This window comes from Apis florea, unplaced genomic scaffold (genome assembly GCF_048593485.1).
Source record: "Apis florea isolate Af1SG1 unplaced genomic scaffold, ASM4859348v1 contig_3391_pilon, whole genome shotgun sequence".
Taxonomy (NCBI): domain Eukaryota; kingdom Metazoa; phylum Arthropoda; class Insecta; order Hymenoptera; family Apidae; genus Apis; species Apis florea.
In genome coordinates this window covers 705,791-722,845 of record NW_028256754.1, presented here as the reverse complement: position 1 = coordinate 722,845, position 17,055 = coordinate 705,791, and the positions used below count along the sequence as shown (strand labels likewise).

The window sequence follows — 17,055 nt, the reverse complement described above, 5'->3', positions numbered from 1 at the left end:
ATATAATTTGAAGTTAATTTGAAATACTTATATAAATTTAACTTGAAATATTTTTTTGTTCATTTTAATTTAGATTTAAATCGTTTATCTCGAAGTAATAGAAGATAATTTTAATTTGATCAAAATGAATTTATTATTTGATTTAACTGGAAGTATTCTTACAAATTTCAAGAATTCTTTTAACTTTTCTTAATTTAAAATTATGTCTTGAACGATGAATTTATATGAGAATTTCAAGCAAGCTAAGAAATAATAAATACGAAAGATGAGATTAAATGATTAAAAATGAAATAAATAAATATATATGATGAAATAAGATAATAACACGAAATGAAAATATGTATGTGTTATTTTAATAACACATTCAAAATTTTTCTTATCGTTATAAATATTCTATTATTATCTTCAATTCCATTTTAAATTTAATATTATATTAATTTATTATACATAATATTTTAAATATCTATCGTTTCAAGAGATTGAATTTAAATAACTTTTAATTTGATTTGTACTTTTACTTGAATTTAAGTAACTTGACTAATCTAAACGAGGCTTCGAACATTCCGGCTCACGCACTTCGATTTACCTTTTCCTCAGACTAGAGTTCTCTATACCTTTCCCCTCGTTCTTTCAAGCAGAATGCGCTCCTTTCCGATCGTACGTGCCAAGGGATCCAAATATTTGAACGCTGCGTAGGATCATCAGCATTCATCGCGCGAGATCTTAAAACGTTTTTGGAAGGAAGGAAGGAAGGAAGGAAGAAAAGAAAGAAGTTTGTCCATTTGAACGATTCCTACAGCTCGTGAACTTATAATACACTTGAATGATGATTGAAATGATCTTCCTATCCTTTCTAAGATGCTTGATATTTATTCCGTTAAACGCATTAGGGATATATGTCGAAAAAGTCCGAATTTTGAATCATAAGTATAATTTTTGTTAAAATGCTTCATTTTTAATGAATATTTTGGTATTTAGGAAAATAAAAAGATTATATGTAACAATAATAATCTTACATCTTACATAAAAAGAGGATTAGAATAATAAGGAATATTATTAACAGAAATATTAATAATATCTTAACATTTCAACACTCTTCTTGTTTCTTTCTATGAAAATGTAATATATCAATGAATATAAGTTCGAAAACTATATCAATTTAAAAAATTATTTAAGTTAAAAAAAAGAAACGTATATAATTAAATAAAGTATTATTTGAGTATAATAGTTCATTAATAATCCTAATTATTTATCTTTTCTTTTTCATCTTATTTATTATGCCAATTTATATCTGATAGACTGATAACTATTACATTTATCTTTTGCCATTAATTTTTTATAAAATTTTAAATCATAAGAATAAAAATAAAAAATAAATAAAATTAAACTTATGTTATTCAGAAATCTTTTTTGAATTAATTATTTTTTACAATAATAAATAAAGAATTTTTTTTAGTATAAGCTTTAGTAATAATAACTCTGAATAAATATAAGATACTTAAAGATACGTAATATGCCTGATTCTATTATTCTATATTAAAATTAAGTTAAAATATAAGAAAAATTTTCTTATTTAAGGTTTCATTCTTAAAAAAATTTAATTTGAAAATTTCGTGGAACATATATAAACTTATTTAATTTTTTCAAAAATTGTGTCATAAAAAGCAAATATTATAAATAATTCATTATATTTCCACACAATTAATGCGCTTTGTTTATATATTTACAAAAATATATAATATAATAATATATAATAATAATCATTAATAACAAATTTTTTATATTAATTATAAATTAAAGAAACTTTTAACGAAATTTTTAAAATATAAATTTTTTATATTATAAAAAATTAATAAATATACTTATTCTTTTTTAAGATTTAACAATATCAATTCTTTATAATATTATGTATATAATATAATAGATGCAAAAGATTTTATTTTTGAAATTAATAAATTGAAATTAGGTATATAATATTGAAAAATCTTATGATAACAATCTCTAGTAAATGTATTTTGTTAAAAATTTCGTGTCTTTTCTAGAAAAATAACGAATCGAAAAGGCAGAAGAATGAAAGAAATGAAGATTTTTTATCTTGTTAACAATGTATATCATGAATAATGAATATGATCATTTTAACTTTTTTTCCTTTTTTTCATTTTCATTATTTTAATACTTTTGAGATTTTAAAATTCAAAGAGTCTTTATATTTTTATGAGATTATTATATAATATATAAAATTTCATAGTATTTGTATTTCTTGATGATTTATTATGTTTTTATTCAAATTCGAATATGAAATATAATTGAATATAAGTAATTTAATATACTCCTAAAAATTATGCAAATAACTGTTAAAATAAATTATTAATTTTTTATATTTTCATAATGGATTTAAATATTATGAAATTATGAAATAAAATTATTTATGAATCGATTAATGTTTAATTAATGTTTATTGAAAATATGTCGAAAATCAATAAAATCATAAAGAGTCAAAATAATCTCAAAGAAAATCATAGATAAGAATAAAAAAGTATGAAAAGAAAAATGAAGAAAAAAAAATCCTTCAGAAACAGAAAAAAAAAATAAATCTTTTAATGATATATCAAAAAATGAAGTAATAAACAATATATAGAATAAGAGAATAACATCAAGAAATTATTTTGATCCTCGAATAAAAATTAAAAAAAAATGAAATATAAAAGCAAAGAATAATGTATTTATTTTCACATGCTATTTATTTTTTGATTTCATAGTTTTTTTTTTCCTTTTTATACATATTTCAATTCCTATTTTAGCAATCAGTTATAGCAAATTTATTAACAGAACTCATTATTAAGCGCAAAAAAAACTACAGAAAGTAACAATGATTAATAATGGTTAATAGATGAATTTATGAATTAGGAAAAAAATTGCAAAAAATCCAATATTGTTATTGCATTGTGATTAGACACAATAAATGAAATAAATATTTAGCTAACAAATTTTTATATTTACATATAAATATAATCATGTTTTCTCGACTGCTATTTGATTGTTTTTTCATTACTTCATATCTTGACTGGATTATATTTTATAAAAGATAATAAAAGATATAAGTTGATAAAAGATCAATGAATATTATAAATGGATCAAAACCTGATTTTTAGACATACAAAATTTGAATTCGAATTCTTTGAAATTTTGGAAATTCTCAAAATTTAAAATGTTTATTTTTTTTCTTCTTTTCTAAAAACTACTCATTTTGTTAAGAATTAAGATTTTTAAAAATTATAATTTTTCGAATTCTTCAAATTTAAAGTAATAATCAATCAACTAATAAAAATAGTAATTTCTTTAACCTATGAAATATTAAATTTTTATTTTATTAATATAAATTTTTATTATTATTTTAATTTTTCTCTTGAAGATTAATGTAACTATGATTAAACTATTATTACCTAAGAAAAAAATAAACTTATTTTATTATATCAATCACAAATTATTTATTATGCGGATTTCGAGAATTTCGAATTGTATAGAAATAATAAAAAAAAACTTTCAAAAACAAATTCAAAATTTTTCAAATCATTTCTCATTTTTAAATATGCAATTCTATTCCGAATTCTATACCGAAACAAGATTAGTTTTCAAGAAAATCCTGAATTATGTTTTTGCAACTTATAAAATGACAAAAAATAATAAATTTGAAAAAAAATTACTTTAATTAAAATTTGATGTATTATTTTTTTTGTATAAATGTAAAAAACACTGCAAAAATTTATATACTTAATATAAAGATTCATAAAATTACTTAATTAAATTTGAAATAATAAAATTGGAAAAATAACAAAATGTTTTATATCGTGTATACAGATAAATTTAATTATAAACAAAATAGAAAATGCGGTAAAGTTTCATGCAATTGCGACGGTGAAAAAAATAAGTTCTCGAAAGATAGAAGGTTGCGTGAGTATTGGCATTCTATTTCGTTTAGCATAGCGACTTAAATACATTCGTTAAGAGTGATCTAAATGTTAAAGGGGGATGCACGACATTCATGATAATTTATAAAATACGGCGACATATCGATCATGGTGGTGGCAACCGTAATGATGAACTAGAATTTTTTTTTAGTATTTTCTCAATATTAATTTCAAATAATAATCTGTGATTTAATCATAAGTAAATTGATTTCTTGAAAATTTTTTCTAATTTATACTGATAATTTATCCGAAACATTCTTTGCATTCTATGTGGTTATTGAATCGTTTTAATTTACTATTCTATATAAATTTTTTATCATTAAATATAATATTTTTTTTGAATTACTAAAAGTATTAGATTTTTTATTTTTTATATTTCTGCCCTAAATTTTATCTTATCTGAATAATTTCCTAATTATTATTCATTTAATGTTAGTAAAATTTTATAATTTTAGAAATTAGTTTTCCAAAAAATATTTTATATTATATTTTTATTAATTATTATTCTTATGTAGAATAAGAAAAGGGATTTTAATATTAGAAATGAAAAATTATATAAAATGCTTTTCTCAATATATTATAAACTACTTAATATAAATATAAATATAAAATAATTGTTTGAATAAAAATTATATATCTTTAAAGACAAAATTAATATTGATTAAAAAATATATTAATAGTGCATATTTTTTTATTAACTTTTATAAAATATTTTTTGAGTAACTGTTAATGACATTATATTAATATAATGCTTTATTGTATTGAAATTCAAAATGTACAAAATGTAACAAATTTTAAATTTAATCATTTTAATAAAATAAATATAAAGAAAAATAACAAATCCAATTTTAAAAATGTTTCTTGTATTATAATTTATGTAATTACATCTCTACCTCGAAATAATCTAACCTAACTTAATGCGATATGTGGAATGATAGCTATCTGATTATATCACGATCGTAATCTGTTCATTATATTCTTGCTTTTAACAGGATATTCCAAAAATGTGAGAATGTTGATTAATTAAAATAGTATAAGTCTAATGTAGTAAATAAAAATATTCTAAATAATTATTAAGTTTAATAGTTAATTTTTTAAGAAATAACAAGCGACGATTGAAATTTTTTGAAAACTTAGAAAAATGTTTTTAATAACATATGTATATTAAAATTGAAGATATATATATTAAAATTGTTTTCTTTAGTTTTATTATTATCTCAATCATATATATTATTTTAAAATATCACATGAATTAAATATTTAAATTCTAATAAACTATCAGTAATATCGCCTTTTATTATTTTATTATTTGTTATGATTTTATAAAATATTTTATATATTAATAGATTCATATATTAATAGATGAAAAACGAAAATAAAAAAAATACTAGATATGTTAAAAATGATCTAATAGAATCTATATACGATTTTATTAGGTCTTTTCTAACGGATTATATTTAATGGATATTCTAATGGATTATATAACCATTGTCTATCTGTCGTTTTAATGAATTTATTATATTATATTTTCCTTTATTATATTTTCACCCTTCCTTATTGCATTAAATTTGTTAAGAAATTACAAATATGTGATATTAAATTTAAATAATATTAATTGAATAAATCTTTTATTAGATTTTTATTTAATATTTTTAAATAATTATAATTATTACTTATCATTTTTTTATTATTTATCATTTCAGTTAATAAAAGATTGCTTGTGTCGTTAAAAATTTCATTTATTTCAATAATAAATTACATAAAACAAAAAAATGCAATAAAAATTATTTCTAAAATGATCAATCTCATCGATTTAAACGAATCTAATTATAAAATATATTTTCAAAATCAATGTTTTGATATATAATTTAATAAATATAGCATATACAACTGTCATAGCAACTTTAATTTCAGAAAATAATTTTAACTGAAAAATTATTATTTGCATATCTCTTATACTCTTTCTAATTTAGAGGAATAGTAATATATCTTTTATATTTTTTTTTAAAATCTAATATTTAAATTTAAGTTTTTGCTTAAAATGTAAACAAATAAGGTTTCGTTTTTGTATAATGAAAGATGAAAGTAAAAGAAAAATAATTAAATTAAGTTTAATATAATTCCTAAAAATAAATCATTTTAAAAATTCTTATGCTCTTTAAAAAAAATGCTCTTATTAAAAATATTTTTATTTATTATATTTTTTATATTATTTATATTAATTATATTTCTATTGTACTTAAAAATATAATTAAGTTGGCCATTTAAATGTAATAAAAATAATCTAATATATTAAAAATTATTTTTTATTTAAGATTTAAAAAAAAGAATTATGCAACCAATAAATAATAATTTTTTTTATAATTTTTTTATTTGTTTATTTTATAAAGATTTTTATTTTTATATTTTATATTATTCTACAACATATCAAATATTCTGTATATTCCTATTTCGAAAAGCAGTAAATTTGAGTTAGGTTTGAATTAGAGTATGTTTTGAATAAAATTTGCATATCAAACTATCTTTAGACTATTAAATTGATAATTTTTAAAACATTATTGCGCTCGAAAAGAATTTAAAATGTTAAAATTTTTAATTAATTATTAATTATAATTATTATTTAAAATTTATATAAAACATAAATATATATAAAGAATATGTGTTTAAAAATTATATTGATATGAGATTCTAAAAAAAGCCAATATTGTTAGATATATTTTTTAAAATATATTTATTTAAATAAATGAAATTTGATACAAAAAGTGATGGTTTTAATATTTAAAATAAATAATTTATTTTTTTCTTAATATCGATATTGAAGACTTTTGGGTTTAATTAATTGATCATATAAACATTATAATTTTGGAATATATAAATAAATAAATAATTTTTTAAAGTCAGTATATTTTTTATTATATTTTTCTTCATATATTATTATATTCTTTATTATATTATATTATATTCTCATTTTAAATTAATAATTATTTCTATAAAAATTAAAATTATATTAATAATTTTTTTAAAACAATATAAAATAGAAAGATATGAATCACGGAATGAAGTGAAGAAATAATTTTATTCTCATTTTCGCTAACAATTTACTTTTATTATACTCTTATATCTTTTCAATCATATAAGATATCACTTTTACATAATACATAATACATAAGAAGCATAAAATGCTATTAAAATTTTTAGTTCCAGTGAAATATTCTTGAATATTCGAACATTTGGTTCGAATATTTCGTAAATATCTACGTTGATATCTGCTTTAACTATGCCGCAAGCGCTTTTACATTGTTAAATATGATACAAGTTTTATCCTGATGAAAGTATATCGTGGTCGATGCGTTTTTATAGTCACGGCCGGTCGCGACATGCATCTTTTATTAACAGCGTTAAGTTGTAAAGCATTTCCATCGCGATAGCGTTCATTAATTTTTTCTCTTATTTTTCTCTCTTCTTTTTCCCTTTTGTTTTTTTTTTTTTCAATTTTAACGCCCGACATGGTTTACCGACGAAGAAGCGTTATAAAAATGAGAGACAAAAAAAATGATATATGCCGTGACGTTATTCGCTATAATGTTTGCTATGCCTATCGTAACTCGACCAAGAAATCATTATGAGTTTACGTCACTCGAATTAAACAAGGTTGGGAGAAAAGTGTTACTTTTTTTAAAAGCAGAACTTTCAATGAGTAACTATTTATATATTTCTTAAATGTCAGAGTATGCAAGTATCGACACGTGTATTTTTGCATAAACCGGCAATCAAGATAACTTTTGTGATATGAATACGAATAATTTAACATTACAGAAGTCGATGTACAAGTTGTCCCATTTTAATATAAACAGCAAAATACTTATCTTAGAAACTAAAATTTATAGAAAAAAAGTAATGATTTGCCAAGTATCTAGAATTTTTTTTTATTAAATCAATTAATGTTACGATTTATATATAAGTATTTCTTAATAAACTTCAGAATTCTCAATTGGATTTATAATGAGAAAATTGGTTAGTAATAAAGTAAAAAATATAATAAAATAGATTAGAAGAAAAGAAAGTTGATATATTTTTGAAAAAAAAGATTATATAAGCAAATTAAATAATATTGTAATAATTTTTTTATAATATAAAAATATAATTTTCAATATATATTATATTTTTTGCAATATATATTATATTTTATTCTTTAATAAAAACAAACATAAATTTTTTAAATTTAAAAAATGTGTTTAAAAAATATTTTTTTCATAAATGATATAAAATATCTTAATCCCCTTCATTTATGAGAGGATTGATACATAATTATGAAAGGCATGATGAGACATATAAACAAAATAGTTTTCGTATAAATTTCACAATGCTAAAATATTTTTATTCGAATATATATACCAACACATTGTGTTTTATTTAGAACACTTAACATTGAAACCAGTGTAAAGTTAAAATTTTGAACATAAATATAAAATTTGTAATAAATGTAAGTTTTATCTTTATTTTTGTTTACGCTTTTATAATATCTATATCGTAATAAAAATCCATAACATTAACATATACATACAACAATAATAAAGATCATAATTAAAGTTTGTTGAAATTAATAAATATTCTGTAATAATTTTTCTTTTTCGTTTGTAAATATTTGTGATGTTATGAAATTTGGATAGAAAATTATTTTTGTAATTTTTATATTTAATTACTTATTTAAATAATATGCATTTTATTGATTTTGTACTTTTAGCATGTTGTTTTTATTGATTTATTTTCATTAATAATTTTCAATACAGCATTTTTTTTTTAATATATCATCAAGTGAATTTATTTAACAACTTTTATTATGATTTTCATTTGAATGACATCTTTCAAAATATATAAATTTTCATCATAATTTATTTGCTGAAGAATATTTATTACATAAGACTAAATTATTTTAGGAAGATATTATACATGAATTAAATTTGATTATATGTCTCATAGATCCTCAAATACAAAATTATAAAACAATATAATTCTAACAATATTTAATTTTAAAAAAATGGTATACGTATGGAGTTAAATATATTTTCACATAATTAATGATAAAAATTAATACACAATAATAAAAACTTTATATAAAAAAAATAAATATTTCTTACAAAATTTTAAATTGATAAATTTGTTTAAAATAATCAAAATGTAATAAATATATATAGAATTCTATATTTAAGCAAACACTTTTCTTTTATTTTTAACATAGGAAATAAAAAATGTATCAAACTTATCAATCTTCTCCAGTCTTCTTATATATGTATATATATGTGTGCAATCAAACAAAATACATATATTATTAAAAAACTATGTTTCATTGTCATGAAAAAAACGAAATTACTTTTTGAACAACTGTATATATATACATTATTAATTAATAAAATTTATAATTCTATTTTAATAATTAATTTAATAATATTTTATTATAGATTTTTAAATTTTAAAAACACAAAATATTGAAAATTATTTTTTTCTATACAGTCAGTTTAGTTTTTTTAAATTAGAAAAATTTATAATGTATAAATTTTATAATTCATTTTAATCAATAAATTTTTTATTTCTTTTCGATTTTTTGAAATAAGTATTTTTGTTCTTACCAATTTCTTAATTTGATTTTCTATTTTAGAGATATTAGATTTGGGAATTAATCTTTCAGTTAAGGATCTTTCATTAGATAAAATTCTTTTAAATGAATTTGGTGTGATTATATTATTAAATGTCTAATTATTTTTCAATTAATCTTGATAATAAAATATTAAATCTGAATATATTATCAAGAAATTTTTATGTAATTTTCTCTTATATGAATTCGTAATTTATGAGAAATGTGAAAATTTTATATTTATTAAAAGGATTGAATGAAGTAAAATGTTACAAACTCGATAGTTGACTAAAATGGGATCAGTCGATAAATCATCGTATAAATCGAATGAAATATTACTAATATAGAATGGCAATATCAAGAAGTTACTCATCAAAAATTCAAATAGTATTCCTTGAAAGATCGAAAAAAAAAAAGAAACTTTAAGCGGCATTAAAATTGAAAATGAATCTTAAACTATTAAAATAAAATAAAATATATCAAAAAAATATTTATCTATCAAATATTTATCTATTAAATTGTAAGTTAAAATAAAATTAACTTTTAAATTAATTTAACTTTTTAAGTTAAAATAAAATTTTCTAAAATCAACCCCATTTTTCCATATAGTTAAAATAAGTAAAAGACAGTAGTTTGGTAGCGTGTTTAAAATCAGATTGCATCAATTATTCAGAGAAATATTTGAAAACTAATGATGGTTTTTTTTTTCCATTTCATTCGCTTCATTGGCATGTCAGAAATTTTTTATGCTCTTTCACATTTCAGTAGAACTGCTCACAAATTGTTTACAAACTGTTCATTAACAACATTATAAGTCTTAAGTTATAAAATATTATAAGTTAAAATGAAACGCTAAAGATTTTTATATTGTGTTGCAGTTTGATTCTTAAAATGCTAATGAGTTTGTAATCGAAAACATTGAAAAAATTATGTAATAGTACATCTTACATCTGTTTATTTTAATTTCAATATATTTCTTTTGAAAATTAGTTTATTTAATAGGATAATAAAATAAAGAAATTTAATAGAAATTGATGTTTAATTAAATATTTTTTTTTATAATATTTTAAAACTTTAGATACCTTTAATAAATTTATATTTTTAATAGGAATAAGACTGTTATTCATAATAGGAAAAGTTCAAAATTTTTAAAACTATTAATCTTTCTTTATTTTTGTGATTCAAAATAAAAAATAATTTATATAAGTAATTACGAAAATATTTTATTGTGATGATATGAATTCATTTTAATTAATAATAATGTCTCATGTTATCATCATTTAACGCAAACTTAAATTATTTATAATTTAATAAATAAATCGATTTTTATATTTATTTTTGCTTCTCTAATCAACGTTTCAAATGTTAAATATATTAATGTTCTGTATAAATAAAATTATAAATTTATATCGACGAGACGTAAATTCTTTTACTAAAATTTTATTTTAACGAATATTTGCAATAAATATCAGATGTTTTCTTCGTGAAAAATTCTTATTTAAATTCTTATTTAAAAAAATTATTTATTAAAATATATAACATACTATAAGTTAAAAATAAACAAAAATTTTATTTATAAATTAATATTTTAAAAGAATATTAAAAAAAAATAGTTTTATTTGTATATTTTTATATTTTTCAACTTTAAAATTGTATTTAATTATATATTGAAATAATTTATTTCAGATTTAATGGCAATAAACATTCACTATTAACAGGATTTATATCACAATTATTCTCAATTGTAGTATAATTATTAATATAATATATATATAATGTATAAAATGTTTCTTAATAAAATATATAAAATATTTCTTAATAAAATAACTCTTAGTCATTTAATATAAATTATAGTATAATATAAACTAACTTTCTAATGTAAAATTTATTAGTATTTTGTTTCATTAAAAATAACTTTTTGGATTTCACAAAATCTTTCATTAACAAATCTTTCATTAACTATATACCGAATATTAAAGAAAGTATTGAAAGTTTTGAATAATTCGATATAAAATAATCGTATTATTTAAGTATCATTAAAAATTATTCTGCAAAGTTAAAAGTCTATGCATATTATGCGCAAAGTAACCTTTTCAACAGCTGTAGATAAGTATTAATTTCATTTATAACCTAGAAATATAATCTAATTTCTTCGAACAATCCCAAGAAAATTGAACTCGATGCAATAACTCGCACGCGTCCTTGTAATTTACGTACCACGAGTATAATTAAAGAAGAAAGACGCACCTCAGTAAAGTACCACTTCTCGAATTATCCCAGTTATCCAATTATACTATGAAACGAGGTCTTACGTTCGCGCGAATGCTTTAAAGGACAATTTCCAACAGCTGTCGTTCATCGTTCTCTGAGGTAATTGTAATCAATATCAAATTGCAGTGAGTAACCATTCTGTTGAAGACAAACGATGCAAAGTCACGAGAACCGAACTATGTTATAAAATTCTTCATATTGTTGAATTCTTGGTTCAAAATAAATAATCAAGAGGGTGCTATCTACTTTTCTATTTAATATATCATACTATTCGATAAATTTATAGATTTTTCATTTCAGAAGCAATTAAAGTTAAAAAAAATTGAATATTATCTTTGTTAAATTATTGTAAAACATGTCGGCTTTTTTAATTTAAATAAAATTTCATGTTAAAATTTTTTTATTTATTTTTCTTTCATTCTTGATTTAAATTTATGAAGTATTAAATTGAAAAACGAATTTTTAATTCTTTATCATTTTCAATAGAGATCGTTTGGAAATTTTAATTTCTTTTTTTATACATTTTTATTATTTAGATGTATTGAGTAAAATATATTATTCTTCATAAATTATTTTGAACTTATTTTAAAATAAATGTGAAAATTAAAAATAATAATGTTTACTATTTATATTTATTAATTGATATTTTTACATCTATAAGTTTCTTGTTTTCTTAACATAATTTTTTATATTGAATTTTAAATGTATAAAAAAAGTAATTGAATTCAATGTTTAAATATAATTTATTATTTACATTTGAAACAATCGAAAAAATAATTCAAGATATATCTAATTTCAAGCTCTAAATTAATAACAAATATTACTTAATTACATATTATATTTAATCAGAAAATATATATAATATATAAATAATATAAATATATATAAAATATATATAAATATATATATAAATAATTTACATATTTGCGAAATGTATCATTTCAAATTTAATATTCAAGTATTATTGTTTAAATCTTACTTACTCGCTTGTTACAATTAATGCTAGCAATATTATTTATTTGTATATAAGATATAAGAAAATGTAAACAAATCCATAATTCTATACCCTTGGAAAAATTAAAGCTATAATAAAAACTTTAAAATTTAAGATCAAAATTTTATTTAATATATTTTATTCTTATTATAAGAATAAAAAGTTTTAAAAACCATGAATCAAATTTCAATTTCTTAAAAAATCAAAGAAAATAATATTAAAGTTTTATTAATTTTTAAAAATTTACAAATGGATATATAATAAATATAATAAATTATATTATCCATATATTATTTCTATGATATATTCATTATATGTTATATTGATGAAATAATAGAAATTTGTAAATAAAGAAAAATATATGAGAAAGATATGATATATAATATTTATCGAAGTTTAATATTGCGATAACATATAATAATCTCTTAATCATGAAAAATAGAATTATTACAAAAAATAAACAGTTATATTATTGAATAATTTGTATTTACTTTTAAAATTAAAAACAAATATTCTTCTAATCTAAATTATTGAACGATCTAACAGATTTTTAGCCATTTGGCTGCGTGTCACATGAAATTTCGTTTCTAGATAAAAATGTATAATTGCCATTAGGGGGCTCTGAGACTTCGTGACGGCCTTGAAAAGACAAACGAGGAATGGTCACGAAGTTCCGGCCGGAGGGTCTCCATGCGGAAATGAGAAAACGTCTATCTTGGCCGCTATCGGGAATATTGGTCTCGCGAGTAAGTTCTGTCTTTCCTTTCGGCTTTCATGCTCATTTCGGTCGAGTGAATTTATTTTGGGTGATGACTCGTTACGTGATCCGAAATTTTCAATGGTGCTTATAGAGAATAAATCGAGCATATCAAAGATTAATTTGATTTTATACTATGATCTTTAGAAATTTATATTAGAAAAATTGGTCTTTTATTACACATCATTATATATTTTCTTAATCAATCAAGTTAATTAAATTTACTTATAAAAATTATTTATAAATGTTATTAAATATTATTTCGTCATATTAGAGTGTCCCATAAGTTTCTTTGTTTTTTTTTTTTTTTTTTTTTTTTGATACGATATGAATATACGATATTTAAAGTTGATTTATTGCGTTATCTGTAAATCGTTCTGCTCTATCATCTTCTTTCCTCTTTCAAGAAATCTCATTATTCTCTCTTTCCAAAATTGTTGGAGCTTACTTACAAAATATTTCTTGAGATGCGTTTTTATTTCACTTATGGATTGAAACCATTTATTATGGAGAAAATTTTTTTAATGATAGGAACAAATAATAATTGGATAGCTATAACAGCTTTTCTCTTACAACTAATGCAACATGTGGTTTTGCATTGTCATGATGAAAAACGAAGTCTCATCGATTTGCCAATTCTGGCCGTTTTTCTGCTATGGCGGCTTTCAATTTATCAAAATGATTACAATATTTTGCAAAATTGATGATTTCATCTTGAGGAAGAAGTTATAGTAGATTACTTTTCTAATTCCGTCAAATAGACAAAAGAACTTTCTTCGGATAAAGTCTAATCTTCGCGACAGTTGAAGGTCTATTGTCCTTCCAGATCAAGTGCATTTTCGATACACATTTTGATACAAAATCCAAGTCTCGTCTCTAGTGAAAAGCTTCTTTAAGAAAGGATCTCTTTCATGTCGCTGGAAAAGCAAATCATATAGCGGTTTATAAGGTCGGTCTCTGTCAACAGTTGTGGAATCCAAACTTCCTATTGACATCCTGATTAGGTGATTATGTACCTAATCAGTTTGTCCTAGGAATGTTAGTGGCATCCACTATCTCGCGGATTTTCAGCGAGCATGACCTTGATAAGGTCTGTATTCGTCATTGCTGAGCAGCCACTGCAGTCTTCATCTTTCAAGTCAAAATTGTCAGCTCTAAATTTCTTAAACCTTAATTGCGGATGATCATAATAGTCGTACCATTCCTCTACAAATCTCATCCGTACTATCATTTGCACTATTACTTTTTTTAAAGTAATGAAGCATAACATGGCACAAATTCTTCCTTTGGTTATTCATATTGAACATTTATTTAGAAAAAAGTTTTAAAAAAGACTATGTCACCAATGAAATGTACTTTAAAAGAGCTCTGGGATGATTGAAATCGATGCCATAAATGACTAATAAATAAGCCTGCATACAAAAATTTATACGAAATACGTTTATACGAAATAGCCAGTTAAAGTCATTCCTAGCGTGATGCGAAAAAAACTTATGGGATACTCTATTATATATACATATATGATATATTATGTTTGTATTTTTTTTATAAATGAAACTTTATATAAACTTATGTACATATGTATCTAATAATTTAAGTTTGTATCATGATATTTGTATCATAATTATTTATTTAATAATCTTTTGTTAATTTCATCTATAAAAAAAAATATAACATTTCGTAAATCATATATGCTTAATATATAATATTTACATCTTATATAACATTTCCTATAAACATTTAAGGAAATGAATATTATAATATAGAATTAATATGAAAATAGTTTTGCATATAAATATTCTTTAATAATCTGTAAAAGAAAATGATTTATATCATCAAAAAATATATTCTTAATTCCTTAAAAGACTATTGTGGTATATTATTATATTCTTTAATATAAATATAATATTCTTTAATATAAAATGCATATATGTAGTAGAAACAACGTATAATACAATTAACAATAAAAATAATAATTTATAATATTTCAAGATCATTTAAATAAAATATCTTAATCATTATATCATATTCAAACAAAAATCAAAAACAAAAAAATATTTATAAGAAAAATTATATATTTTAATTAGAATATATTTTACATAATCTATAAATAAAATAAATGATTGTAAGAAAATCAAAATTTTCTTTAAATTGTTTAAATTTTGAAAAAGAAATATATTTCTAAGAAAATAGTTCAACATATTTGAGATAAATTATTAGATTATTCACTATGTCTACAAAATGCTTATAACTAATTTTTCTACTTTGCTTTAATTTCTCTATTTAGTTTTTCCCGGAACCAGAATGATAATTGGCTTGTATATATACAGATTTCTGATATACCAATACAATCCAATAAAGTTATATAGATGACAATCGATTTTCACTAAAGAATCATTATGTTTCTAAACGCCGGATTAAAATAATTAAAATTATTTAACGTATGGAGGAAAGAAAGAATATATCAAATTAAAAATAACTACATTTATTGGGATTAATAAACTGAGCAATATAATTAATAATTAATCAAACATAATAAATTGGGATATATTTTGACTTCTAAATTTTGAATGTTTTTAGGCGATAGACAAATATTAAACAAACTTTCTGCTTTATAGTATATATAAATATTAATAAAATTCGTAAAACAAATTTATAAATATACTTCTTTCTCATTTTATTTCATCTAACTTATTTCAGCAAATTTAAACTATATATAATTTAATAAATAAGCGGAATTTTTGTATACTAAGTCTTGTATTTGTTTTAGCTTCTAGAATCTACTTTTCAAATATATTCCATGGATATATTAACATTCTACATTATATAAAAGACTATTCTAAATTTATATTTTACAATTTTCTGTTTATTTCTTAAAAATTAATTATATTATAAAAAAAAAAGATCGATAAATTTATCGGTAGAAAATATGTAAAGAAAAAAAAAGTTCTTTCTAATATTAAAACAAACAAAATGTTCATTTTATAATTTGAGTTGTTGAAAGTACTGCTAAATTGCACCTAAATTTATATTCAATATCTAAATATTATATATTTAATTATTAAATATTTCCTCCTGCAATATAATTGAAAAGGACTTGAAAATCACAAAACGAAAAATTGAATCGATAATTTTACAATAATAAAAATAGAATAAGCTTTCAAGATAAAAAGTCATTTATTTCAATTAAGACAATAAAGTTTTTAATAAACAACTGACAATAAGATTATTTTCTTAATTGTTATATTATAACTTGGCTCGATATGTATATTATATATCGCAATATAAATATATAGAAAATGAGAATGTTTCAGTAAATTTCACATAACAGTAAACATATTATACGAGCAATTACGAGTAAAGAACGAAATATAAGGATCCAACAGAGAGGTAGCATTCATGCTATAGAACTTTAAGAAAGGATTGCCGAGAG

The 17,055-nt window shown here is 20.0% G+C and overlaps 1 long non-coding RNA gene across 1 annotated transcript; it reads left to right on the top strand.

Moving 5' to 3' along the window:
• Positions 1-11,487: 11,487 nt before the first annotated feature.
• On the top strand, positions 11,488-16,274 carry LOC147656951 (uncharacterized). Its single transcript, XR_015293409.1, has 3 exons — positions 11,488-11,684; positions 11,768-11,970; positions 15,910-16,274. It is a non-coding gene; the product is annotated as an uncharacterized LOC147656951 (long non-coding RNA).
• The last annotated feature ends 781 nt before the right edge of the window (positions 16,275-17,055 follow it).